This window comes from Silurus meridionalis, chromosome 13 (assembly GCF_014805685.1).
Source record: "Silurus meridionalis isolate SWU-2019-XX chromosome 13, ASM1480568v1, whole genome shotgun sequence".
Taxonomy (NCBI): domain Eukaryota; kingdom Metazoa; phylum Chordata; class Actinopteri; order Siluriformes; family Siluridae; genus Silurus; species Silurus meridionalis.
Window position 1 is genome coordinate 19668799 of NC_060896.1, and position 26290 is coordinate 19695088.

Genomic DNA, 26290 nt, shown 5'->3' on the forward strand with positions numbered 1-26290 from the left:
TATTCTGTGCCTCTAATTATGTTAGGCTCCTAATTACTTATAATGGATGGATGTACATCTAGATGGACAAGATGTGGAATACTCAGAAGACAATGTAAAGTAAGGACCCAGTTTGACAGAAATAGTGAGTGATGAGTGCTTTTTTTGATGAGTAGAAAAACACAAGTTTGTAGAGATAATGTGTCACATTATCACCAGGCCAGCAAAAAGCTAAGAGATGCCACAGTTTATATCTATCTCTCTCTCTCTCTCTCTCTCTCTCTCTCTCTCTCTCTATATATATATATATATATATATATATATATATATATATATATATATATATATATTTATATTTATATAACCCAGCCATTAGGGGGGCACAAGCCAGTGCACTCTTAGTGCCGGTCCCAAGCCCGGGTAAATGGGGAGGGTTGCGTTAGGAAGGGCATCCAGCGTAAAACATGTGCCAAATCAAATATGCGGATCACAAAGGAGAATTTCATACCGGATCGGTCGAGGCCCGGGTTAACAACGACTGCCACAGGTATCATTAGCCGACAGGGTACCGGTGGAAATTGGGCTACTGTTGGCCGAAGGAGGAGAAGGAGAGGAGGAAGACGTCTACAGAGACGGCAGGAAAAGGAGCAGTGTAGGAGAGTAGAGGTTCGGGTTGGTACTTCAAATGTTGGTACTATGACGGGTAAAGGGAGAGATAGCTGATATGATGGAGAGGAGAAAGGTAGATATGCTGTGTGTTCAGGAGACCAAGTGGAAAGGGAGTAAGGCCAGGAACATTGGAGGTGGATTTAAACTGTTTTATCATGGTGTGGATGGGAAGAGAAATGGTGTAGGGGTGATTCTGAAGGAAGAGTACAGTAAGAGTGTAGTGGAGGTGAAGAGAGTTTCTGATAGGGTGATGATCGTGAAGGTGGAAGTTGAAGGGATGATGATAAATGTCATCAGTGCCTATGCTCCACAAGTTGGCTGTGAGATGGAGGAAAAGGAAAGATTCTGGAGTGAATTAGATGACGTGGTAGATGGTGTACCTAGGAAAGAACGATTGGTGATTGGGGCAGACTTTAATGGGCATGTAGGTGAAGGAACAGAGGTGATGAGGAGGTGATGGGTAGGTATGGTTTTAAGGAGAGGAATGTGGAAGGGCAGATGGTGGTAGATTTTGCTAAAAGGATGGAAATGGCAGTGGTGAACACGTATTTTAAGAAGAAGGAGGATCATAGGGTGACGTATAGGAGTGGAGGAAGGTGCACACAGGTGGACTATGTGCTATGCAGGAGATGCAACCTGAAGGAGATTGGAGACTGTAAGGTGTTGGCGGGGACAGTGTAGCTAGACAGCATCGGATGGTGGTCTGTAGGATGGTTTTGGAGGCGAAGAAGAAGAGGAGGAATGTAAGGATTGAAAGAAGAATAAGATGGTGGAAACTGAAGGAGGAAGAGTGTAGTGTGAGGTTCAGGGAAGAGGTCAGACAGGGGCTCGGTGGTGGTGAAGAGGTGCGGATGATTGGGGAACTACTGCAGGAGTGATGAGGAGGCAGCTAGAAAAGTACTTGGTGTGACATCTGGAAATAGAAAGCAAGACAAGGAGACGTGGTGGTGGAATGAGGAAGTGCAGGAGAGCATTAGGGAAAGAGGTTGGCAAAACAGAAGTGGGATCGACAGAGTGATGAGAAAAGTAGGCAGGAGTACAAGGAGATGCGGCAGCAGGTAAAAGGGATGTGGCGAAAGCCAAGGAAAAGGCATATGAGGAGCTGTATAAGAGGTTGGACACTAAGGAAGGAGAAAAGGAGTTATACCGATTGGCCAGGCAGAGGGACCGAGCTGGGAAGGATGTACTGCAAGTTAGAGCAATAAAAGATGGAGAGGGAAATGTGTTGACTAGTGAGGAGAGTGTGTTGAGAAGGTGGAGGGAGTATTTTGAGCAGCTGATGAATGAGGAAAATCACAGAGAGAGAAGGTTGGAGGATGTGGAGTTGGTGAAGCAGGATGTAGATAGGATTAGTAAGGAGGAAGTGAGAGCAGCGATTAAGAGGATGAAGAATGGAAAGTCGGTTGGACCTGATGACATTTACATTTACATTTACATTTGCGGCATTTAGCAGACGCCCTTATTCAGAGCGACGTACAAACGTGCTTTAAATCTCTAGTAGTGAATAAATCTACACTGGTACGCAAGAATACAAACTCAATATAAATATAACTCGAATTCTACAAACTTGGAAAGTGCTAATTTAGGTATTTCAGGAAGAGGTAGGTCTTCAGTCGTCGCTTAAAGAAAATCAGGGACTCTGCTGTACGGACATCTAGGGGAAGTTCATTCCACCACCTCGGTGCCAGAACAGAGAAGAGCCTTGAATTGTACTTACCTCTCATTCTGAGAGAAGGTGGTACCAGTCGAGCAGTGCTGGAGGATCTCAGACAGCGTGGTGCAGTGCGAGATGTGATGAGGTCACTGAGGTAAGATGGTGCTGGTCCATTTTGGCCTTGTAGGCAAGCATCAGTGTTTTGAATCTGATACGTGCAGCTACTGGAAGCCAGTGAAGGAGCGCAGCAGTGGGGTGGTGTGGGAAAACTTGGGCTGATTGAACACAAGTCGTGCAGCTGCATTTTGGATAATTTGCAGTGGACGAATAGCGTTCAGGGGAAGACCTGCCAGCAGAGAGTTGCAGTAGTCCAGTCTTGAAATGACAAGAGACTGAACAAGCAACTGGGCAGCCTGTATGGACAGAAATGGTCGAATCCTTCGGATGTTATAGAGAAGAAATCGACAAGAACGAGCAACATTAGCGACATGTGGGAAAAAAGACAGTTCATTGTCCATAGTTACCACAAGGTTACGAGCAGTGGCTGAAGGGGAGAGCAGAGAGTCATGAAGTGTTATTTGTAGCTCTTGACCTGGAGATGAATCACCTGGGATGACCAGCAGTTCTGTTTTGCTGGGGTTGAGTTTAAGTTGGTGAGCCCTCATCCATAAAGATATGTCTGACAAGCATGCTGAGATCCGAGCGGAAGCTGTGGTATCTGATGGAGGGAAAGAAAAGATGAGTTGAGTGTCATCTGCATAGCAGTGATAAGAAAACCCATGTGAGGATATGACTTCACCAATGGAGTGGGTATAGAGGAGAAAAGGAGGGGACCAAGTACCGAGCCTTGTGGGACACCAGTGGTGAGTCTGCATGGGGCAGATGTGGATCCTCCATGTTACCTGGTATGAGCGACCTTCCAGGTAGGAAGCAAACCATTCCCATGCTGTTCCGCAGATACCAAGGCTCTTGAGGGTTGACAAAAGTGTCTTGTGGTTGACTGTCAAAAGCTGCTGAAAGGTCCAGAAAGATAAGTACAGATGATAGCTTGGCTGACCGAGCAGCATGTAGTTTCTCAGAAACAGCCAATAGGGCCGTCTCTGTGGAATGTGCCGCTTTGAACCCAGACTGGTTCGGATCGTGGAGGTTGTTCTGTGAGAGATAGACAGACAGTTGGTTAAAAACAGTGCGTTCCAGAGACTTAGAAAGAAAGGAAAGGAGTGATACCGGTCTGTAGTTGTTGATGTCTGATGGATCCAGAGCCGGTTTCTTCAAGATAGGAATGACCCTTGCTTGCTTGAAGGTAGTTGGTACATAGCCAGATGTTAATGACCCATTGATGATTGTGGAGATGAAGGGCAGGAGATCTTGCGTGATGGTCTGGAGCGTAGTTGAAGGGATTGGATCCAGAGGACAGGTGGTGGGATTGCAGGATCGGATGACTTGCAGTATCTCATCTTCTGTTAAGGTTGAGAAGCTTGACAGAGACGTAGTGGATTGTTGACATACCGGTAGAGGCGTGGAGATGTTTAGGAGAGATGGCAGTGGAGTTTTTAACCAGATTGTTTAACAGGATTCTGGAAGGGGAGAGGATGCCTGAGGAATGGAGAAGGAGTGTGCTGGTACCGATCTTTAAGCATAAGGAGATGTGCAGACCTGCAGTAACTACAGAATTAAGTTGATCAGTCACACCATGAAGTTATGGGAAAGAGTAGTGGAAGCCAGGCTGAGAGAAGAGGTGACCATCTGTGAGCAACAGTATGGTTTCATGCCGAGGAAGAGCACCACAGATGCCTTATTTGCTTTGAGGATGTTGATGGAGAAGTATAGAGAAGGACAGAAGGAATTGCATTGTGTATTTGTGGATTTAGAGAAAGCGTCGACAGAGTGCCAAGAGAGGAGTTGTGGTATTGTATGAGGAAGTCAGGTGTGTCAGAGAAGTATGTAAGGGTGGTGCAGGACATGTATGAGGACAGTGTGACGGCAGTGAAGTGTGCAGTAGGTACGACAGACTGGTTCAGAGTGAAGGTTGGACTGCATCAAGGATCGGCCCTGAGCCCTTTCCTGTTTGCAGTGGTGATGGACAGGTTGACGGACGAGGTCAGACAGGAGTCTCCTGGACTATGATGTTTGCAGATGATATTGTGATTTGTGGTGAGAGTAGAGAGCAGGTTGAGAAGAGCCTGGAGAGGTGGAGATATGCGCTGGAGAGAAGGGGAATGAAAGTCAGTAGGAGTAAGACAGAGTACATGTGTGTGAATGAGAGGAGGGCAGTGGAGTGATGCGGTTGCAGGGAGAAGAGGTGGAGAAGGTGGAGGAGTTCAGGTACCTGGGGTCAACAGTGCAAAGTAATGGAGAGTGTGTTAGAGAAGTAAAGAAAAGAGTGCAGGCAGGGTGGAGTGGGTGGAGAAGAGTGACAGGAGTGATTTGTGATAGTAGGGTATCTGCAAGAATGAAAGGGAAAGTTTATAGGACTGTGGTGAGACCTGCGATGTTGTATGGATTAGAGACAGTGGCATTGAGTAAAAGGCAGGAGGCAGAGCTGGAGGTAGCAGAGCTGAAGATGTTAAGGTTTTCGTTGGGAGTGACGAGGATGGACAAGATTAGAAATGAGTTTATTAGAGGGACAGCACATGTAGGATGTTTTGGTGACAAGGTGAGGGAGGCGAGATTGAGATGGTTTGGACATGTGCAGAGAAGGGACATGAATTATATTGGTAGAAGAATGCTGAAGATGGAGCCACCAGGTAGGAGGAAAGAGGAAGGCCAAGGAGGAGGTTCATGGATGTGGTGAGGGAAGACATGCAGGTAGTTGGTGTGAAAGAGGCAGATGTAGAGGACAGGGTGGTATGGAGAGGATGATCCGCTGTGGCGACCCCTAATGGGAGCAGCCGAAAGAAGAAGAAGAAGAAGATATATATATATATATATATATATATATATATATATATATATATATATATATATAGATCTGTATCTTCAAAGTATCATATTCTATATATATATATATATATATATATATATATATATATATATATATATATATATATATATATATATATATATATATATAAAAGAATATGATACTTTGGAAGATGGTTCCGGTACCTGTAGATAAAACCTGTAGTTTTAAGATGTTAAGTAGGTTTCTCCACATGTCCATATACTGAATGTGGTCTGAGGTGTCTCCATGGGGAGAAGAAATAAACAAAAGATGACTGTTTGACAGTGATATTTATTGCAGATACTTTTTACAAAGGTCTCACCACATGAGTCAAGTAATTCTCACTGCTGGTGGTTTTACGAGTGGTTGCCATGCTTTGCCAATCACCAAATATTTCTGCTCCTGGACATGCTTTGCAGAGAGACAGAGAGAAAAGTGCGAGAGAAAGAGAGAGAGAGAGAGAGAGAGAGAGAGAGAGAGAGAATGAGAATATCTCACTGGAAAATTGTGCACACCCAATATATAGTTTGTTTTAAATTTCTAAATTGCTCTATTTATTTTTATTGTACATTATTATAGTAGCCCCTATTTTCTTGCATTTGCCTCACACTGGAATCTTGCTATTTGGTCACTGATTTTATTTTTTTTATATTTGATTTGATTAGATTTTTCTCAATTCTTTTCTACTTTGGCAAAATATTATGTAAATAATCATACCAATAAATTACTTTGATATAAAAAAATGTATTGAGAGAGAGAGAGAGAGAGAGAGAGAGAGATAGATAGAGAGAGAGATAGATAGAGAGAGAGAGAGCATTGCAGTGATTCAAGCATAGACAGTGAACTCAGCTCAAGTCAACTAAAATAAAGCAAGTTTAATTAGGTTTACCAATTTAATTTTAAAGCAAACTGAAATGAAGTAAAATAAAATAAAGCAAAACTATTAGAAACCAATTCACACCAATTAGTAGTTGATACACTAACCAGCATTTCAATTCACAACTAATATAACTTTTACAGCAGTCTTTTCAAAAGAAAACCAAACCTATATTGTTGTTGGAATGTTAGAGATTTTTAAAAGAGTGAATTAATTAAATATTATTAATTAAAAATATTGTGAATGAAATTTAGTTTTAAAGTGGCTTTATGCCATGTGATCTTTTTAAAGCATATCTTAAAGCAGCTTTAAAGAACTACCCAGATTAAAGAGATTTTAGATAGAAATGTGTCCCTTTAAATGTATCCCTTATGAGCAAGAAAGGCAGTGACAAGGAAAAACTCCATGAGATGATATGAGGGAGAAACTTTGAGAGGGACCAAACTCAAAAGAGAACCCATCCTCATTTAGGTGATAACCACTAGTGAAAGTATAAATGTATTATAGGGTATGAATTTATGTTCTCTTTAACAATTCATTAATGATTTAGCATGATGTCTATTTTGGGTAAGTGGTTGCTCAGTGGTTAAGGCTCTGGGTTGCTGATTGGATGGTTCCCCAAACCTTACTATCGCCAAGCTGCCACTCTTGGGCCCTTGAGCAAGGCCCTTAACCCTCTGTGCTCCAGGGGTGCTATATCATGGCTGACCCTGCGCTCTGACCCCTGCTTCATTTCAACATTGCTGGGATATGCGACAAAAGAATTTTACTGCGCTGTAATATGATGACAAACATTTTGTTGAAGTTATTACCTGTTACTAACACTTGAGTGCAAATCTGTTCATGGCAATTGCAGTCTTAAGCCATCTTCATGGTTATTAAGTGGTATCATACACGGTTATGCCATGTATCTTTAGGCTGTCCATATGGGGCAATGCTCAGCAGCAGTGAATGATTTTCCAAGTGATGAGAACTCCAGCCAGAAGTGGGGCATCGGGCTGGAACAGGGAGGTCTGGAGAGCAGACTCAGTGGTATCTCAAGAGTAACATGTGTAGCTGATGAGCAGTAGTTATCTAGCCTACTCTGAGTTTTAGATGACCGGACTATAAACCACATAAAAATAAAGGTTAAGCGTGCAGCTCTTAAATCTTATCCCAAAAATTGTCCCTGAACCATTTCCGCTTGGTGCAGTGGACAAATATAGCCTTTACTTGTAAAGTTTATACGACTTTTTCTTTATTATTATATTCCAATTTTTTTAAGGTAATCATATGCAATAATATGCAATTGTTAAAATACACATTTTTTTTTTTTATAAATGTTTGTAGGTGTTCAAACTAGGACAGGAGTCCCTGAGGAACGGGAAAACACACACACACACACACACACACACACACACACACACACACACACACACACACACACAAAAAAAAACATACACAGTACTTTCTCTCTTTTATACAGTCGATCTGCTCTCTCTCTCTCTCTCTCTCTCTCTCTCTAGCCACTAATGTCACACCAGGGCAGTGGTGACTCAGTGGTCAAGGCTCTTGGCCAACACTGGGAAAGATGTGTGTTCAAGTCCCAGCTGGGCCAAGCTTCCACAGTTGGGCTCAGGAGCAAGAGCCATAACCTTCATCTACTGAGCTCAGCTTTGCATAAAATGATTAAATGTGAATGGACAGCAATAGTGTGCAACACTTAGCCCTTCTCATCCTGGGTTTTCTACTGACTGTGAAAGATGTTTTTCCCCTTATTTAATCTTAAAGATTATGATTAAGGGTCATTAAAACATTTTGCTCTTAATTTTTGGTTATTACAAAAAGATAAAACCCTTTTAGTGTCTCTGAACCTTAATGCAGTCAGGTCCACAAATATTTGGTAATTAATAAAGTTGTTTTATCTGTCTACCAGAGGATATTGTATTGTAAGTAGTTGTTAATGAATGAATATGAGCCTTCAGCTTTAGATGCAATCAATAAACAGAAAAAATCAGTCTCATTAGCAGCTATATATGACAATTTCATAAGTGGTATACTTTGGATCATGAACAGTTCCTTACATTCTCCATTCTTTCTATTTACATCTTTTTGGCAAAAGTTTATCTTTGTTTATCATCTGTTCTTGCAATGCTACTCTAATGCTCTTCTGCTCTCTTTACTTCCAACTGTGTGAATTGAGAGTTTATTAGCTGGATAATGTAACCATGGAGGGGGTTGGAGTAACTTTCCCAAACTCATCCCCATCTGCATCTATAAAAGCTGCAGTGGCTATAATAGTTCTGATTTTAAAAGATTGTCTTTTTTGTATACATGCTATTTTCCTATAATATGATGTATAATTTGATGCTATTTCAAAACTCTACCGGCATTTAAACTAGTTTTTTGGCAAACTCTGATTGGGTTCTTCCTGATTTAAGGCTTGTAATAAACACTCTGTATTTAGAGAGAATGTAATAAAAAAAACAAAAACAAACAGATATCGTAGTTAAAAATAGGATATTGTGATTTTGTATGACACCAGTTTGCAAGTTTGTATTTGGCATGAATAAAACAAATTAACACACATGTAGTGAGTGGGTGAGCGGGTTGGGTGGGCAAGCACCAAGTGAGGGCTCTGACAGTGTTTCACACCTCTTCTACTATATAGGTCAGTTGCCATAGTGAGGCCGACCAATTTCACAGGAATGACTTATTTTTTTTCCGTACATGACAGAACTAATGTGTGCATGCATGTGTGTGTGTTTATTATGATGGGGACCTACATAAATAGTAGGAAAACTTTCTTTGTTAAAATGGAAGGGTCGAAATGTTTTTGTTTAGTTATGATATATTTAGTTAGATTTTAATAGGTATAGGCATGGCACTGAATAACTGCATTAATAATTATGTAAATGGTCTTGTATAGATTATTTTATATGTTGAGGTAAAGAAAGAAAGAAAGAAAGAAAGAAAGAAAGAAAGAAAGAAAGAAAGAAAGAAAGAAAGAAAGAAAGAAAGAATACTCATTGAATTTGTGTTGATTCCTTATATTGAGGTACAGAGAGAGAAAGAACAGAAACTTCTTTCTTGTGTATTTAATGAACATTTTAGACCTTATAAGGCGTTGCTTTTCAACACTGTGGGGTGTGGCGAAACTGCTACTGCTTTATTTTGCATCATTTTAAAACTCTTAAGTGTGTGGCAGACGAGTGTCATATCTTGCTGTGACCAGACTGAACTTCTTTGCTAAATAATACTGTAATAGCCTTTTTCCTTGTCATAAGTTTTCCACCACAAAAGAACAAATGAAAAAAAGAAAGAAAGAAACTGTACTGTTATTTAATTATTTTAGACCACACCATTTAAGACATCCCCTGTACCTCCATCTGCCAGGTGTGCATTTCTGGCCCCTCCTTCTTGGCCTGCCAACTGTGTTTGACTGACTTGAGAGTTTGCTAGCTGGATAATGTAACCATGGATGGGGTTGTAGTAACTATTCTGAACACATCCCCATATGCATAGTGTGCAATACAAGCCATGCCATCTATAAAAGCTTTACTGATTGAAAGCTGCATCGACTATAAAAGTACTGATTAAAAGAGATTGTCTTTTTTTGTATAAATGCTATTTTCTTATAATATGATGTATATTTTAAATGCTTCATTGTTAGTTAACTCATCTTGTCTAAGAAGTGGTTTGCTTGTTTCATGGAAGACTGACAAATACTCCCCAAATTGCCTTTGTGATTGAATGTATTTTTTCAATGCACAACAATTGTGACTTGTCTTTTTATAACTCCACATTAAAAAAATCCTGCAACAACCAATAAACATAAACAGCAAACAATGAAAGTTTGGAAATGTTTGTGTTTTTGTCTACTTCTTGTTCTTATTTATTAAAATTATTTTTGTTATTTTCCTTGCCCTTGCTTATAGAGAAATGCAGCAAAAACGGAAAGCACTGATAGTACACACATGCAGACTGTTCATTATTTACTTTTGCTTCAACCTAGTCAGGGTTACAGTGAATCCCGAGCCTTTAATAATAATAATATTAATAATAATAATAATAATAATAATAATAATAATAATAATAAATATATTCTCCTCCTACTTCAATTCTTGCTCCCCCTTCTCCTTCTCCTATTCAGTTTGATATTTGTCGTCTTTTTTCCTCCTTATGTTGCCCCTCCTCTTCCTACCTCCCGTTATTTTCTCCTCCTCCTCCCTAAGCTCTGCTCGTCCTCCCACTGCTCTCTTACAGTAGAGTGGAGAAAGACAGGGTGATGAGCTTCACACTGTAAAGGAAAGAGGAGTGACAGCAGAGAGCAGCAGGTGGATTTACAGGTAAAACTCCGGTTTTATTTATAATTGGAATAAACTGATTTGAGTTTTTTTTTTATTGGTAGGTTATTTGAATATTTTTAAGGTTTAAAGCATAATGAAAACAAAGAAAGCAAGAGACTGTTTACTATAACAGGATGCTGTTCCAAATTCTAGTGTAGTCTTGGCAAGTCCAGTCTCATCTTTCTGCTGTTGATAATATTTTCAAGCCTATACATATCTCTTCCTTTTACAATCCATGTTTTGTCTTTGAGAAATTGATTTTGGATCTGAATTGATGTGTTCATGAGCACTGATGCGTACATTGATGTGTTTATGAGCTTATGAGTTTGTTTCCCTGAAATTGAGTGAAATTTTCTTAAACATTTTTTAATTTTAAGAAAAAGAGGAGATAAGCAAATAAATATTGGCTGATGAGGAAATGAGAAGACACAAGTGAGAATATGGACATAACATATTGTAAATTTATAAAAATTTGTAAATGAAATGAAAGCCAATTTATATGCATCAGCAGCTTTTTCATACATGTCTGTAAGCACTATATAAATATATACATTGAATATGATGTAGCTCATCTAATTAGCTTCACTGGAAAGAATAAACTAATTAAGCTGCAGCAAAGCTGTACATAAAAGAAATTGAGAAAAAAAAATAGTTTTTCCTCATTATTCTCATTATAATCAAGCAATTTTTAATTACATTTTTTTTAACTGTAATGCTTCAATTGAATGTAACATAGCTGAAATCGTGGTCAGATTGGGTTTAAATATGTGCATAATTGATTAACATTTTATGAAGCCTCAATCAAGTGAAGGTCTTTAAAGCAGCTTTTTATAGACATGGTGGTCTGAAGCAGCTTCTTCTTTATTATGCTTTTTTTTTATATTGGCTTTTTGTAATAATGGACATTTATTATGGACATGTGGACATCTATTTTATTAGTTTTGTCTGTCTGTCTGTCTGTCTGTCTGTCTGTCTGTCTGTCTGTCTATCTATCTATCTATCTAGCTATCTAGCTATCTAGCTATCTAGCTATCTGTTTTTGTTTGTTCTTCTATTTATATGATTGTTAATTTATCTACCTACCTATCTGTTTGTTTGTTTGTTTGTTTCTTGCTTTCTTTCTTTATTGTGCATGTTTTTGTAACTGATTGTAAGCTTTTGGAAATATAATTCCACTTTTTAAACATTATTGGAATTCAATGCTCAAATCATTGGTATTTTCACATGTTTCATGTTTGTTGGCATGAATGCAGTATATTGATGCATCCTCCTATAGTCTTCATATGAATAACAGATGAATGGGAAAAAACACAATGGTTCCTTTCCATTTCAAAGCTCTCTTTTTTCTACCAGAAATCTTTCTGAGATCCGAAGTGTGGCTAGTTTTTATATTGCCTAAGCTCCCAGGAGTAAATTGTTGTGTGATAGCTGGGTTTTACATGATGAGGGTAATTAAGTCCTTACAGCTTTGCAGAAAGTCACACCTGTCCATCCTTTCTGAGTGTTATGCTCTATTTTTGAAGAGTGTGCAGGCTGTTTTTTTTTTTAGTTTTTTTTGGGGTGTGTGTGTGTGTGTGTGTGTGTGTGTGTGTGTGTGTGTGTGTGTGTGTTTATCATCATAACTTGTAAGCAATTTTCCTTTGCTCAAGTACCATTGCTTGAATTCCATGGGTCTTCTTAAGCTCTGTTTCAATCATTTGCGACTATGAAGTTCATTAAACTAATGTCAGAATCATGAAATTACAGCCAGCATTCTAATTTATCCCAATGGTGTTCAATTGGGTTGATGTCAGAGCTCGAAAGCAGGCCATTTAAGATCTTCCACTGCAAATCCATGCAAAGCATATCTTTATGGCGCTGGCTTTGTGCACAGGGTCATAGTCATGCTGGAACAGGTTTGGGTCTACTAGTTAAAGTAAACGGAGCATTCAATGTTACCATATCCAAAGACATCCTATACTATTGTATGCTTGTAACTCCCAATACTTTTTTCAATATAGAAAATTGTTTAGTAATTACTATGAATTATTTAAGACCTTCGGTGAAAGGTCTTGAAAAAAAAAGGTGGAGTATACAAGTCAAAAGATGATTTAGGGTTGATAACCCTAAATACCAAAATTTGTAAAAATTATTTAATAACGATGAAAGAAAGTAAGGAAAGTAAGAAAGAAAGATAAAAAATAATATATAATAATAATAATATGTTTTTCTGCTTCTTCATTGCAAGCATTTTGTGTGATATCTACTTTTCAGAATATTTACTAATAATAAAATAAAAGCGTTCATATTGTAACGCAATCATCCGATTTTCTTGCGTCTGTTGGATGTATGGAATGTTTTGTGTGTTCTAGTGTTGCTATCACTGACCATAGTCACACAGGTCCTCGCATTTCAGAGAAAAAACTAACTGTGTAAATGTGAAGGAGAGAGAGTTATGTGTCGTCTTTTTGTTCTCATTCAGATCTGAGTGACAGAGTGTATTGTGTTTCTTCTGGTGTGTAACCTGCTGTGATGATTATCTATTATTCACACACAACCATTCCTGCATGAGTCAAACGTGCAGGTAAAGTGGTGCTCAACAAACGCTGATGATTCCGACAGTACTCTGTATACCTTTTTAACAAATACAATATCTACTTTTGACAATATCAAATCCGAAAGAGTTGTGAAGGGGGAAAGGCAGACTACATATAGATTGCTACACTGGAATTGAGCAATCATGCTCCTTACCTGGAGACAGGATGTCTATAATTTAAACATTTTCAATTTTAATATATCTGTCATACAAACCCCAAGTTGACTAAGCAAATTGAATTACAAATGACAGTCAGGAACACTGCAGTATTCTTAAAATACTGAGTTCCTCAACTTGAAGTGGTGTTAATATTATTTCAACCTTATACAGCTGTATATTACAGTACACAGTGAAACAAAACAATTGACCATGGTGCTGTGACAACATAGTGTTACATGAGATAACACAGAACTACCAAAGTGCACATGTGCATACGTGTGGAAAGAAAAACAAAACAACAGCACAGTAAATTTCTTTAATAGTGCTAATTACAGCTAATGTAGATGTGGAACACATTGCAGTGAAATGACCATATTTTGTATAATGGCAGAATGCTAATTACCTGACTATTGAGCACAACAAAAGCAACTTTAACCCATACATTTTTATTTTACTGAGAGGTTTGGTGCAAGAAAACCCTTAATTTTTTTGCCAAGCCTACAACTATTACAACATTTCAAGTACAACTGTAAAATGGAACAGAACTTAAATATCTTGTGGTTTCATTACATTATAAATAATGAATCAAGACTCTTGAGTGGCATGTTTAACCAAATGTATGCTAACAAGAAAGCATAACTAGCCTTGTTTTCAGTCTCTGAAGGTTGGAATATTATCAATTAGGTCAGTTAAAGTCACACTGGCACTATGTAGCTGTATACTCTACACAATTGACTTTGCCAATTTAGTACTTTTTGAAGGTACTATTTTAAGTTATTATACTATTTGTAAAACAGTACAAAAAAAAAAGGTTATGCTAACAACATATTTGGATTTAGATTATTTACTCTTTTTATTGTTGCCACTGGCTTGCTAATTAGGAATAAACTTACAGGAAGTAATTTCTGACAGTAAAATATATATTCATTATATATTTAATCCTGTCAAGCTGCTTTAGGACAATGTCCATTGTTAAAAACGCTACACAAATAAAACTAAATTGAATTGAATTCTATTTTTTTGTGATATGGGCTGTGTAGGATCGGAGTGTGACACCCCTGAAATTACTCAATTAACAAGTTACATTAAAAAGCAGGCAAACCACTTGATCCAACCACTGGATAGTGAATCTAATAGATTAAGACCAGACGTTTTGTTTATGTGATGGTTTGTTGAGTGCTACCTTATTAACCCATCATTTTTGTTTAATTGTGCACAAGGTTATGTTTATTTATTGCTATTTAATTCTTGCTGGCTGTAATTGAAGACCCACACAGAGTATATTTCTTTAGAAATAAAATCTGCCATCAATCACTTCGGTGGTGGGCTGTACATTTCACACCTAGGCCTTCAGTGGTGTCCTACCTGAATCATTCCACGTCTTAATACCATCATTATGATTCCATGGCTATAGAATCCGTCAACATTATACATATATGCAGTATAACAGAGAGCTGCATCACATGCAGGTGAGAATGAATATCATTACTGAAGCAAGAAACACAGTTTCACAAGTCTCCTTTAACTGCAGCCACAGCTGCCCTGCATACATCATCTTTAACAGAAACATCAATACTAACCTCAAACAAAGACCCTGGGTTTTTAGTGCATTTCTGTATGGAAACCCCAGGGATAGAAATCTTCGTGGGGATTTTTGTGCAAATTCTACAAAGAACATGCAAAAGTACAAATCATTAACGATAAAGCTGTCAGCAACTGTTTTAAACTGTTTTGATCAACCTTTCTTCAAGATTCCCAGCTTTTCTTGTCCGTCTTGAAAATGTCCTTGTATGTATATCTGTGACCAAATCATTTGCTTCCACCTCTTTCATCCATTGTGGAATGGAAAACAGCTATTTAGTCTACACTAATAAATTTAAGCTTGTGAAGTTCGCTACAGATGCAGTTTGCCATCTCGGAATAGTGCACACTCTGACCATCCCATCAAAGGACATAAAAATGCTGATGTTATTGTATGCCTGCTAGATGGCCATGTGTCACCAACTCAAAATCTTATTGGTTAAAAGGCAATAGCTTCATTCTCATATATTTGAAACTACAGGTGATCACACTATTGATTCTGAGGCAAATTTATTTGATCCTGGCAATACATGATGACTGAAATATGACTGGATAGAAACATAAACATATACATACACTATTGAAAGAAGTTGAAACCAAAATAATAGATATGAAATAAGAGAGTGAAAAAAAAAGAGAATAGACAATTGGGAGAAAAAATATATTCAAATGCAGGGCAGTGATTCTATGTTTTAGTCAGCAGAGAAGGCCTTGCTGGTCCTGATGCTCTGCCACTGAATTATTTATGTTTTATGATTTTTGAAGCTTTGGATTATTATTTGCTAAATATTATTGTATGCGAATAAAGTAACAAATGAAGAAACTGATTGACATTAAAAGTATCCATTAAAGATCCAGTTACTTATATTTGTTTGTTTGTACATGCATTTATTCATTCATTCACCTTCAGTAACTACTTTATCCTGTTCATAATACTCTAGTTTCAGGTCTATGCTGGGACCACTGGATGTAAGGTGTGAATAAACACTGGATGGTACACCAATCCATTACAGTCCCCAATCCACACACTCATTCACACCTAGAGCAACTCACTGCACACAGTGCTCTTAGTGGCATGGTTTATTGGGACAAAGGTGGCAGGAAATTCACCCGAACATGGGGAAACCTGCACAGACAGTAACCCAAACACATAGGAGGTACCTGCTGTGTCATGCTAATTACAAATAAATACAAAAATAAAAAGAAGTAAACTTTTATATTTTAGGCAACTTTCTTTTATTTCATTTTCATTTTATTTTGAGTGACATACAGCATTCTTTTTTTTCTCAGGGATGTGTGGATTTTTTTCTCATTTTTGTTGCTCATGATGTATTGTTTCCCTTTTGTCTCATCTGTCAGTTCACGGACAAAGAATGATAGACAAGATAATGAACAAGGGCTCTGGGGATCAATCAGTGACACCACACTTCCTGTATTAGTCTGTCAAATGCTGTTCGCTTATCCACTCACACACACACACACACACACACACACACACACACACACACACACACACACACACAAAACACACATACTGAGAAAGGTAACAACTTTCAAAAAGTGTAAAGTGTATGGGGCAGCAGTGCATCCTTAAATCAAGTCTAACATTAAGCATTAAACTTTCTTGCAATAAATAACTAAAATCAACTAGATTATGATGAAAAAATATGAATAATAAACTAGCAAAAGTATTATTATACTTATTCTAAATAAGTATATTCATAAGAAATCAGCACAATAGGCAAAATAGTGTAAATTGAAAATTATATAAAACAGATTAATATTCTAGATTACAGATATTTGTACTTGCTAATACAGAAATGACGAGTCTTAATTTTATATGATATCAGTTTATCAGTATTGTAACCTGACTGGTGGTATGATAATTATGGCGATTTTCTTACATACGGTTAGTGTTTTAATTCAGCATATTAGGATCAGTTCCTCATGTTCTCAGGTACTACATATAAACTAAATACAAATTTGTACAAATTGAAAATAAAAGATGAATAAAAAAAGATGATCTACTTCAACTACACAAAAGATCAGAACAAACTGAACAGATAGTGTAAGTGTTTTAATTAGACCATTTCATTGTGTGTCCAGGATACGGAGGATACTTTACCATATTGAAAACTGGTATGTTAGTGTGCTAGGGTGCTTACAACCCACATGCGCACAGCTCTTGGCTTGAAATCAACAGATATTCTGGCTAATGGCTGTGTCTCAGCCTTACCATCTGTCTCTACTCTATCTCTCGTATCATCTAACACATACACACGTGCATACACACACACACACACACACACACACACACACACACACACACACACACACACACACACACACACACACATACTCACTTCCAGGTTTGGGATTTTCTGCTCTTCTACAATTTCCATTCAAAACACAGCCTTGAAGAGATGTCAAATAAAAAAAGGGGGTTGCCTGTGTTCTGTTATGTTTTAAATTGCAGCCATACCGACACAGCTGAATTGTAAACCTGCAGAAAGCAGCTCTAAGGAGTATATTTGCATCAGGGAGGGCTAGGATGGACAGTGTGACATGATCCAGCTTTTTTTTTTCTGCCTTGCTTGGCATTTCCTGTAGATCTCTCATCCATGTTTTAAATCATATAGGAAACAAAAAGGCAAACAAATTAGCAGTGTGAGAGATGGAAGAATAGTGGGAGGCTATACATACTCTCTCTCTCTCTCTCTCTCTCTCTCTCTCTCTCTCTCTATATATATATATATATATATATATATATATATATATATATATATTGTTCTTTTGTTTGTTTGTTTTTAATATATATACTATATTGACTCCCACTTTAAACTGTTGTACTGTTAGTGATAACAGCAATTGGATGAACATGAAAATGCATGATACTATAAACAAATAAAAATATATGATTTGTCCTTTACCAACACAAATGTGCAGAAAATGATTCAGAGTGAAAAAGGCTCACAGAACCCTGTTATTTTGCCATTACAGAATGTATTCACATCACAACTTAATATATGAACCATGTGATAGATGGTCTAACACATGGAAAGGGAGAGAAATGGTGCTGAAACAGCCAGACATAAAAAGTGCTTCACTTTATACTATAATGTTGAGTGCTACTATATACTAGGTATGATAGGGTACATATGATGATTGTGGTTTCAGTAAGGGACTGCAACCAGAGAACGTGCACATCTTACGCTTCTCGATATAATATATAATTCAATCTCACAACCTAAATTTTCCTCAGAACACTAGGTTTTATAAAAAGTAGTTCATTATGTGTTTTAATTATTTGTTCATGTTTAGTATTGCATTTATTTCCAGATCTATTTTCAATATTAATTTTATTTTAAATTCATACCTCACAGTAATATTTAATGGTATATATATTACAGTGAGTACTTTTCTTCTAGATTTAAATGTTAAAATTTTATTATGGTAATCGAATATAATGTTTTACTATCAACAAATGATTAGACAACTGTTTGTTTTATCTGTTTCACTTCTGTACCAATGTTATTGGAGATTCACACCCTTCCCTGTTTCCTATCACCTTGCTCACCAGCAGTTCATTATAGAGTTACAATATTCTATACACAAAAACTCAACAGTGTCTGGACTAAACAGTGTCCTCTCAATGTCACTATTTATTCTGCTTATCTCTGACAGCTCCTCAAAATCCCACAATGCACATACTGTACAAGGTCAAAGAGAAGGAAGCACTACAGGGATGCCGGCAGTGTGGCATTGAGATGCAACGTCTCGTTCCCTCAGAGAACTAGGGTTACATACGTAACCTAGAGATGTTCCCTTTCAGGTACTCGAGCTGTGTCACAACGCTTCAGGAACGAGTGTCTTTTAGGGTGGACGGAGCCAACCCTTTGGTAAACTGTCCTTGGAGGAATTCCAGCACTGAATCAACCATTGTGGACACAGTGGACTGGATCCAAATGGTGGTGCTCACACCACGTAGAGAACAGTTGCCATCTTGAGGCATATGACCTCCTTGTGGAGGAAACTCTGAAGTGGAAAACAGCCAAAGTCTCCACAACTCTGGATGGGGGTGAATCATGGCCCCCCCAGCCTGAGAGATGAGGATCCCTCTTCCTAAAGAGGGCTACTCCAGAACTCCCGTAAGCGGCGCAATGGGGGGAAGGGGTACAGGCATAGCCTAGTCCACGCCTGAGCCATGGCATCCAGCCCCAGAGGGGTTGGAGCAGTAAGGGATAACCAGAGAGGACAGTGCGACATCTCTCAAGACACAAACAGGTCCACCTGGGCTTTGCCAAACCTCTTCCAAATCTGCTCCACCACCTGAGGATGTAGCCGCTATTCCCCGGGTCTCAACCCCTGCCTCGACAGGGTGTCTGCTGCTTCATTCAGCCAGCCCAGGATGGAAGCTGCTCTCTCACGCAGAGGGGCTTCCCCTGGGCCCACAGTGGCGCGAGCGCAGACCTTCCTGATGGTTGATTTACGAGACCACTGAGGTGTTGCCGACCGGATCAGCACGTGGTGATCTCTGAGGTCTGGAAGCACGGCCATCTTCTCTATGCAAGTTATGTGCCACAGTAGATTGGGCCCTTCCCATAAACCTTGAGTGGAGTGGCCACTCATGACCACTCCCCTCCCCCTGAGAGACGCATCCCTTGTAAGCATGACATGACAAAAAGGAACTGAGACAGGAACCCGGGATCTCTTCAAACATCTAAGTTTCTGAGCCACCACTGAAGGGGTCTCATGTAAATGAGGCCAAGTGGAATAACACTGGACACAACTCCCATGAGCCCTGGCAGTTTCTGGAACGGCTTGACAGTAAGTGACTGTCCTTCTCTGACCCTCCTGATGGCCATAAGGATGGACACAATGCAAGCAGAGGAAAGCTGCACACGTGTAGTGGTCAAATCCCATATGATGCCAAGATGGGTGGTTCTCTGTAATGGAGAAAGCACAGTCTTCCTGGCATTTGGCTGAAACCCCAGAGCCTTCATGTGAGTGAGAACCAGTCATCAATATAGTTGAGGATGCAGATGCCCACAAGTCTCATGAGATCCAGAGTGGCATTGACACATTTTGTGAAGGTGCAGGGTGAGAGGGCAAGGTCAAACATGAGAACTCAATACTGGTTAGCTTTGGCCTCGAAAACGAACCTCAGGAACTTCCTGTGAGAAGGAAGGATGGATACATGGAAGAATGCATACTTTAGATCTACCATGACAAAACAGTCCTCAGATCTGATCTGAGAAATGTCCTGCTTGAGGGTCAGCATCCTGAACCTAAGTCTCAAGAGTAAGCGGTTCAGCTGACATAGATCTAGGATAGGACACAACCCACTGTCCTTTTTGGGAACTATGAAGTACTGGCTGTAGAACCGTTCTGATGGAGGGACCACCTCAATGGCCTCCTTCCTCAAGAAAGTGCTTACTTCCTGTTCCATTACCAGCGCCTGCTCGGTTCCCACCAGAGTGGGAAGGACCCCGTCGAAGCGGGGCGGACAAGACCCGAATTGATTCTAATAGTCACCATCAGATCCCCAGAACATCCTATGTCAGGTCGAAGCCCTCTTATTGAAAATGACAGTCCTCAGATTTGCCATCTCCCGGGGCTTTGACCCAGAGCGCCATGCAGGATCTCTGACAAGGGAGTGCACGACGCGATGCTCCATTTCTGTGCCTCCAGCGTGGAGGTGCTGGGTAGATTTTGGGGCTGTGCCCACCGTACAGTGGAGCTCTTGAACCTGGCCACCCAAGGCACCTCTCACATCTACAGTTGTGTTCAAAATTATTCAACCCCCACTGAAATTGATTGTTTTGGTCGGTTTGACATTGATTATGATCATTCAGTCATCCTGCTTACAATTAAATCAAAGAGGCACGTGTAGGTCAGACAAATATAACATAACATTTATAATGAAATAACCACAAATGTCTTTTCTGAGCTCACATCATTATCAGTTTTATTCAACCCCCAAGTGACATTCAATCTTAGTACTTAGTACAACATCCTTTTACAGTTATAACAGCTTTTAAACGTGAAGCATAGCTTGACACAAGTGTCTTGCAGCGATCTACGGGTATCTTCGCCCATTCATCATGGGCAAAAGCCTCCAGTTCAGTCACATTCTTAGGTTTGCGCACTGCAACTGCTTTCTTTAAGTCCCACCAGAGGTTCTCAATCGGATTTAAGTCTGGTGACTGCGATGGCCACTTGTTCCAGCCTTTAATCTGCAACCATGCTCTAGTGGACTTGGAGGTATGCTTGGGATCATTGTCCTGTTGAAAGGTCCAACGTCTTCCAAGCCTCAGGTTTGTGACGGACTGCATCACATTGTCATCAATATCTCCTGGTACTGAAGAGAATTCATGGTACCTTGCACACGCTGAAGCTTCCCAGTACCTGCAGAAGCAAAACAGCCCCAAAGCATGATTGACCCCCCGCCATGCTTCACAGTAGGCAAGGTGTTCTTTTCTTCATAGGCCTTGTTCTTCCTCCTCCAAACATAGCGTTGATCCATGGGCCCAAACAGTTCTAATTTTGTTTCATCAGTCCACAGAACACTATCCCAAAACTTCTGTGGTTTGTCCACATGACTTTTGGCATACTGCAGTCGACTCTTCTTATTCTTTGGGGACAGCAAGGGGGTGCGCCTGGGAGTTCTGGCATGGAGGCCTTCATTACGCAGGGTGAGCTGTATTGTCTGAGCAGAAACTTCAGTACCCACATCTGACAAATCTTTTCTCAGTTCCTCAGCAGTCACACGTGGACTTTTCTCCACTCTACGCTTCAGGTAGCGCACAGCAGTCGAAGTCAGCATCTTCTTTCTGCCACGACCAGGTAGCGTTTCAACAGTGCCCTTTGCCTTGAATTTGCGAATGATGCTTCCTAGGGTGTCTCTTGGTATGTTTAACATCTTTGCAATCTTCTTATAGCCATTGCCCTTCCTGTGAAGAGTAATCACCTGTTCTCTTGTCTTCCTGGACCATTCTCTTGACCTCACCATGTTTGTAACCACACCAGTAAATGTCTAGAAGGAGCTGAGTATCACAGTCATTTTAAAGCTGCCTAATTGGTGCTTATTAGGCTTTATTGCTGCTCCCTGATATCCACAGGTGTTTTCAATACCTGATTGAAAACACTTCATTGAACCTCTGTTCTTCAGAGTGGTAGTCTTTAAGGGGTTGAATAATTATGTCAATGAAGAATTCACAAAAGAAACATTTACTACTGTATTACAAAACTAATTGATGTCATTTTAGTTGCATATGGTTCTTTAAGAAGTCCTTGTAGGATTTCATTCTGAGTACAATTACAAATGTACACTAAATTCCCTAAAACCATTTACAGCATTGGGGGTTGAATAATTTTGAACACAACTGTAGCTTCTGCAGCAGGTTAGCCTGATACACCTGCAACACCACTATGGTTGACTGGCTAAGGTGTAAGCCTTCCCCATGAGGGTGTTATCGAACTGCCACGCCGCTCTGCCTTGGCAAGAGTGGGGTCAGAACTGCGAGGAGTAAGGGCACCCATCTCGAGAAGTGCCCGGCAGGAACAGAGCGAACGCAGAGACATGCACGCGCAGTGCTGGCAGTTGGCTCCCTCGAAAACTGACTTAGCGTGTTCCGCTTCCAAGCATGCCACACACAAGCTGTGCGTATCCCCCAGTGATATAGCCGTGGCAGGGAGGAACACGCAGCCATAATTTGTGCTTGGCTTTCATTGTTACTTTCATTTTCTCTTATTTTCTTTTTTTGAGACAAACGATAGACAAACAATAACAGATATACACAGAGCACTTTGTGAATAAACAGAAGCCGGCACCGGCTTTACTCCATGTGTGTTTTATAGCTACCTGGTCATGACATCACCCCGCCCGCTGACGCCGCGCGTCCAATTTGGCTCATTACACACATTATGTCAGAGCGTGGACAACACGTTCGCGTTCCCAAAGCGTTTCTGAAAGGGAAAGAAACACAAAATATACATATAACTGCAGTTAGCAATATCTCTATATTGAGACCCTGATATAAAGCAAATAAAAGCATAAGGACAAACATCATATTAGGATTACAGCCCTGTTATTATAGTTATTTGAATTGTTGTTTGGATGGGGGACTATTTAATGTTTGTTTCAAACCCATGATTTCTGACAGAGCAAATTCATGCTCCTGCCATTCAATGACTGCAATTTTCAGCTTTTTTATATATTTGTTTACCTTTACAGTCTACAACTGTTACTGTTTGTAAAGCTTTCATTGGCCATCATACATCTAAATTCATACACATTGTCTGAGTGTAGGTTTTAAAGACATAGTTTTGGAATGATATTGGATTGCTTTTGGTAAATCTATCATCTGTTCTAATGAAGACCATTCTAATCTGAGACACATGGAAATACGAGGTGTGAATGACTATCCATCTTAATATCAATAGTACAAGACAACAGTAGACAAAACAATCAATAGTACACTAAATGTTTTTTTTTTCTCTAGTGTTTATCTTTTCCACACTGATGACTATCACAATCTTGCATGTGTTCATGAATCCAGTAACACCACTTAGCTGTATATAGCTGTACGATTTACAGAATAACACTGGATAACAGTGAATATTTGAAAAGTTCACCATTTCGATGTCTTAACCAGAAAGACCCTATTTACTGGAATTAGTTATTCAAGAAAATGTCACAAAAATCACTCAAAACAAACAAATTTAAAATCAAATGCAATTAGATATCACACAGCTCAAATGGTTTTGGATCCTTGTGCAGTTTTATGTTTAAACACTATCCATTTGAAGCCTTTTCTTCTTTTTGTCTGCCTTTGTGGTACTTATTCCATCTGGCAGTTATGTAGGTGCTGAGTTTAGAAGAGGCAAGTGATCATCAGACAGTTTTTAATTGTGTATGTGATGTTTTTTTGGCCAGATGGCTGCTGAGTAGAGATATGAGCCTCTACAGACAGACAGCAGGACCTCGGATTAGCAAGAGTGAGTGAGAGTTGCAAAGGGAAAGAAAAAGCAAGATTGAAGGATAAGGCATCCAGAGTGAAGCCAATGTGTCTCAGCATGCTCTTACCCCTGTTAACACACAGCAGCAAATCAAAATCTGCCATAATTTTACCCATCAGCTTAAGCCAATATGAGCATTCATGTCAGTGGGTCAGGTGCAGAGAAAAAATTAATCAAGGTTTTTTGAAGCATAGCCAGGTCCATATATTTTTTTAATTTTATTACAGCGGTAAAAAAATCACAAAACCATTTTTACGAGGTCAATTTAATAACATTTATTAAAGTAGTTAAGATAGTTATTCAATGTTTTTGTGTCAATGATTAATTGATTACCTCTAAATAATTAAATATCTAATACAATTTTAATATCTTATTAAATTATATTGATAATGTCAATTTCCTTTTGTCATTTAGTTTATTTAAGATATTGTGAGTCAGACAAAAAGATAGACAAACAGACAGACTGACTAGCAGACAGATATCTAGCTAGGTAGGTAGGTCAGTAGGGAGGTTTCTGGATAGTTAGAAACTGTACAAAGAAAGATACAATCCTAATTCCAAACATTTTGGGATGCTATATAACATGTAAATAAAACAGTATGCAGTGTTTTACAAATCTCATAAACCCATATTTTATTCACAATAAAACATAGAATCTATATTAAGTGTTTAAACTGAGAAAATGTACCAATATTAGGAAAACATCATGCAATTTAATTTAATGGCTGTAGCTGTTTGGATGGGACTGCAAAAGGCCAGAAAAGTAAGTGTTATTAAAATGAAACAGGACCTCTTTACATACAATTAGGTTAATTGGCAACAAATCAGTAACAAAGAGACTGAGTCTACAAATTATGTAAAAATTCAAGAAAAATGTTCCTCAATATTGAATAAATTAATATTTAATGTTTCATGGACCCTGTGTCCTCCAAACTAAAGAGTAATGGTGTCAGGCTGGAAAACCGACGTTACATAGACCGAGGTTTTATTGATTGAACACAGAATGCATCCACAGTACCAACAAAGTCTATAGAATCTGGTATGTCTGTAAGAAAGGTAGAGTCCGAGCGAACCGCTATAATCATTAGAAAGGGAAGGTCCAACGGAACCCGTATTATCCTTAGTATGGTAAAGTCCAACGGAAGGTAAGTTCCACTAGGCGTGTTTTCCATGTAAGTTCCCCAGCGTAAACTGTAGAACGAACGGGGACTCTGGGAAAGGGCATACCTTAAAGTAGGGAAGAGTGGAGATGAGCGGCAGGTGCAGGTACTTAGTATGATGGAGAGGTGCTGCGGGCGTGCAGAGTGTTGAGGGGTGGCATGGCCGGCGGTTCCCTGACAAAAGGAATCATCTGGCTTGTTATCAGCACTCAGTTCAAATGCCTGCTCTCTAATGGTATGACGGTGCTTTAGTGCCTATGGAATGGGCAGCATGCACTCTTGGAAAGGATTAATTAATGCTGAAAGGTATTAGTAAAGGTTTTAGTGCAACATATGCTTCTATCCAGATGACATATTTTTCATTAGAGGACGTATATATCTGCATCTATTTCAATAGCATGGCTTTACAGTAGACGAGTTTGGGTGCTGACCTGCTCTGCTGCAGTTCAGACCTTTACTAACTGAAAAATATGACAAAGAATATGCAGAACTGTTGCTAGAATCAGCTAGCTAGAATCCTGTATCAGAGACAAACTGGACAATATGAGGTGATATAAAAAAGTTTTTCGTGACTAATAGTGATAGCTGGTGCTGGTGCTGGTGCTGGTGCAATAGCGGAAGAACATCACAGGAAAAAGAACGAGCTCAGCCCCCGAAAAGGTCGAAACTATTTAGCAACATGTGCATGATGATCATTGGAGAACAATCCTCATGATCTCACTTCTGCACCCACCCTACTTGCCAGATTTGGCAAGTTGACTTTGTCCACTTCCTGAAGATAAAAACCCAGTTCAAAGGTTGCTGTATTGACATCATTGCAGGGATTTAACTCAAATCGCAGAAAGTTCGAAAAGAGGTTTTCCAGGACACATTCCATAAGTGGAATACAGTGGAGCACTGTATTGCTGTGCAACGGGGATTATTTTGAAGGTGATAGTGTGCAAATGTAAATACATATTGTACTTACTTGTAAATAGATAGAGTCTCGAAACCTTTTGATACCACCTCATATTTAATTCCCCAAAACTCCAGTGAATAGTCTCCAGTTCCCAGACATATATACAAACTGTTGGGTTTATGAGATTTGCAAACCATTATAAAGTATATATTTTTTTATTTACATTTTACACAGCATCCCAACTTCGGACTTGTACTGTAGATACACTATTTCTATTGATATAATCCATATTTTAATAAATATCCTTGCCTTTAAAAAGTTGGGCATGTGCTGTAGATGCACCATTTTATGGATATAATCCAAAGTTTAATAAACATCCTTTTTTTTTAATAAAGTTTCAGACACCGAGCTGAATGTTGGTGTTTTCATATTTAATGCATGTTTA

General features: G+C 39.1%; 1 long non-coding RNA gene across 1 annotated transcript in view; it reads right to left on the reverse strand.

The window, feature by feature from the left end:
• Positions 1 to 5575: 5575 nt before the first annotated feature.
• The window catches only part of LOC124395997, a 37643-nt gene continuing 16928 nt past the window's right edge, over positions 5576 to 26290 (reverse strand). The window contains exons 2-3 of the long non-coding RNA XR_006927705.1: positions 22631 to 22734; positions 5576 to 5657 (exon numbers count right to left, since the gene is read on the reverse strand). This is a non-coding gene — a long non-coding RNA (uncharacterized LOC124395997). The remainder of the gene's footprint in view (positions 5658 to 22630; positions 22735 to 26290) is intronic.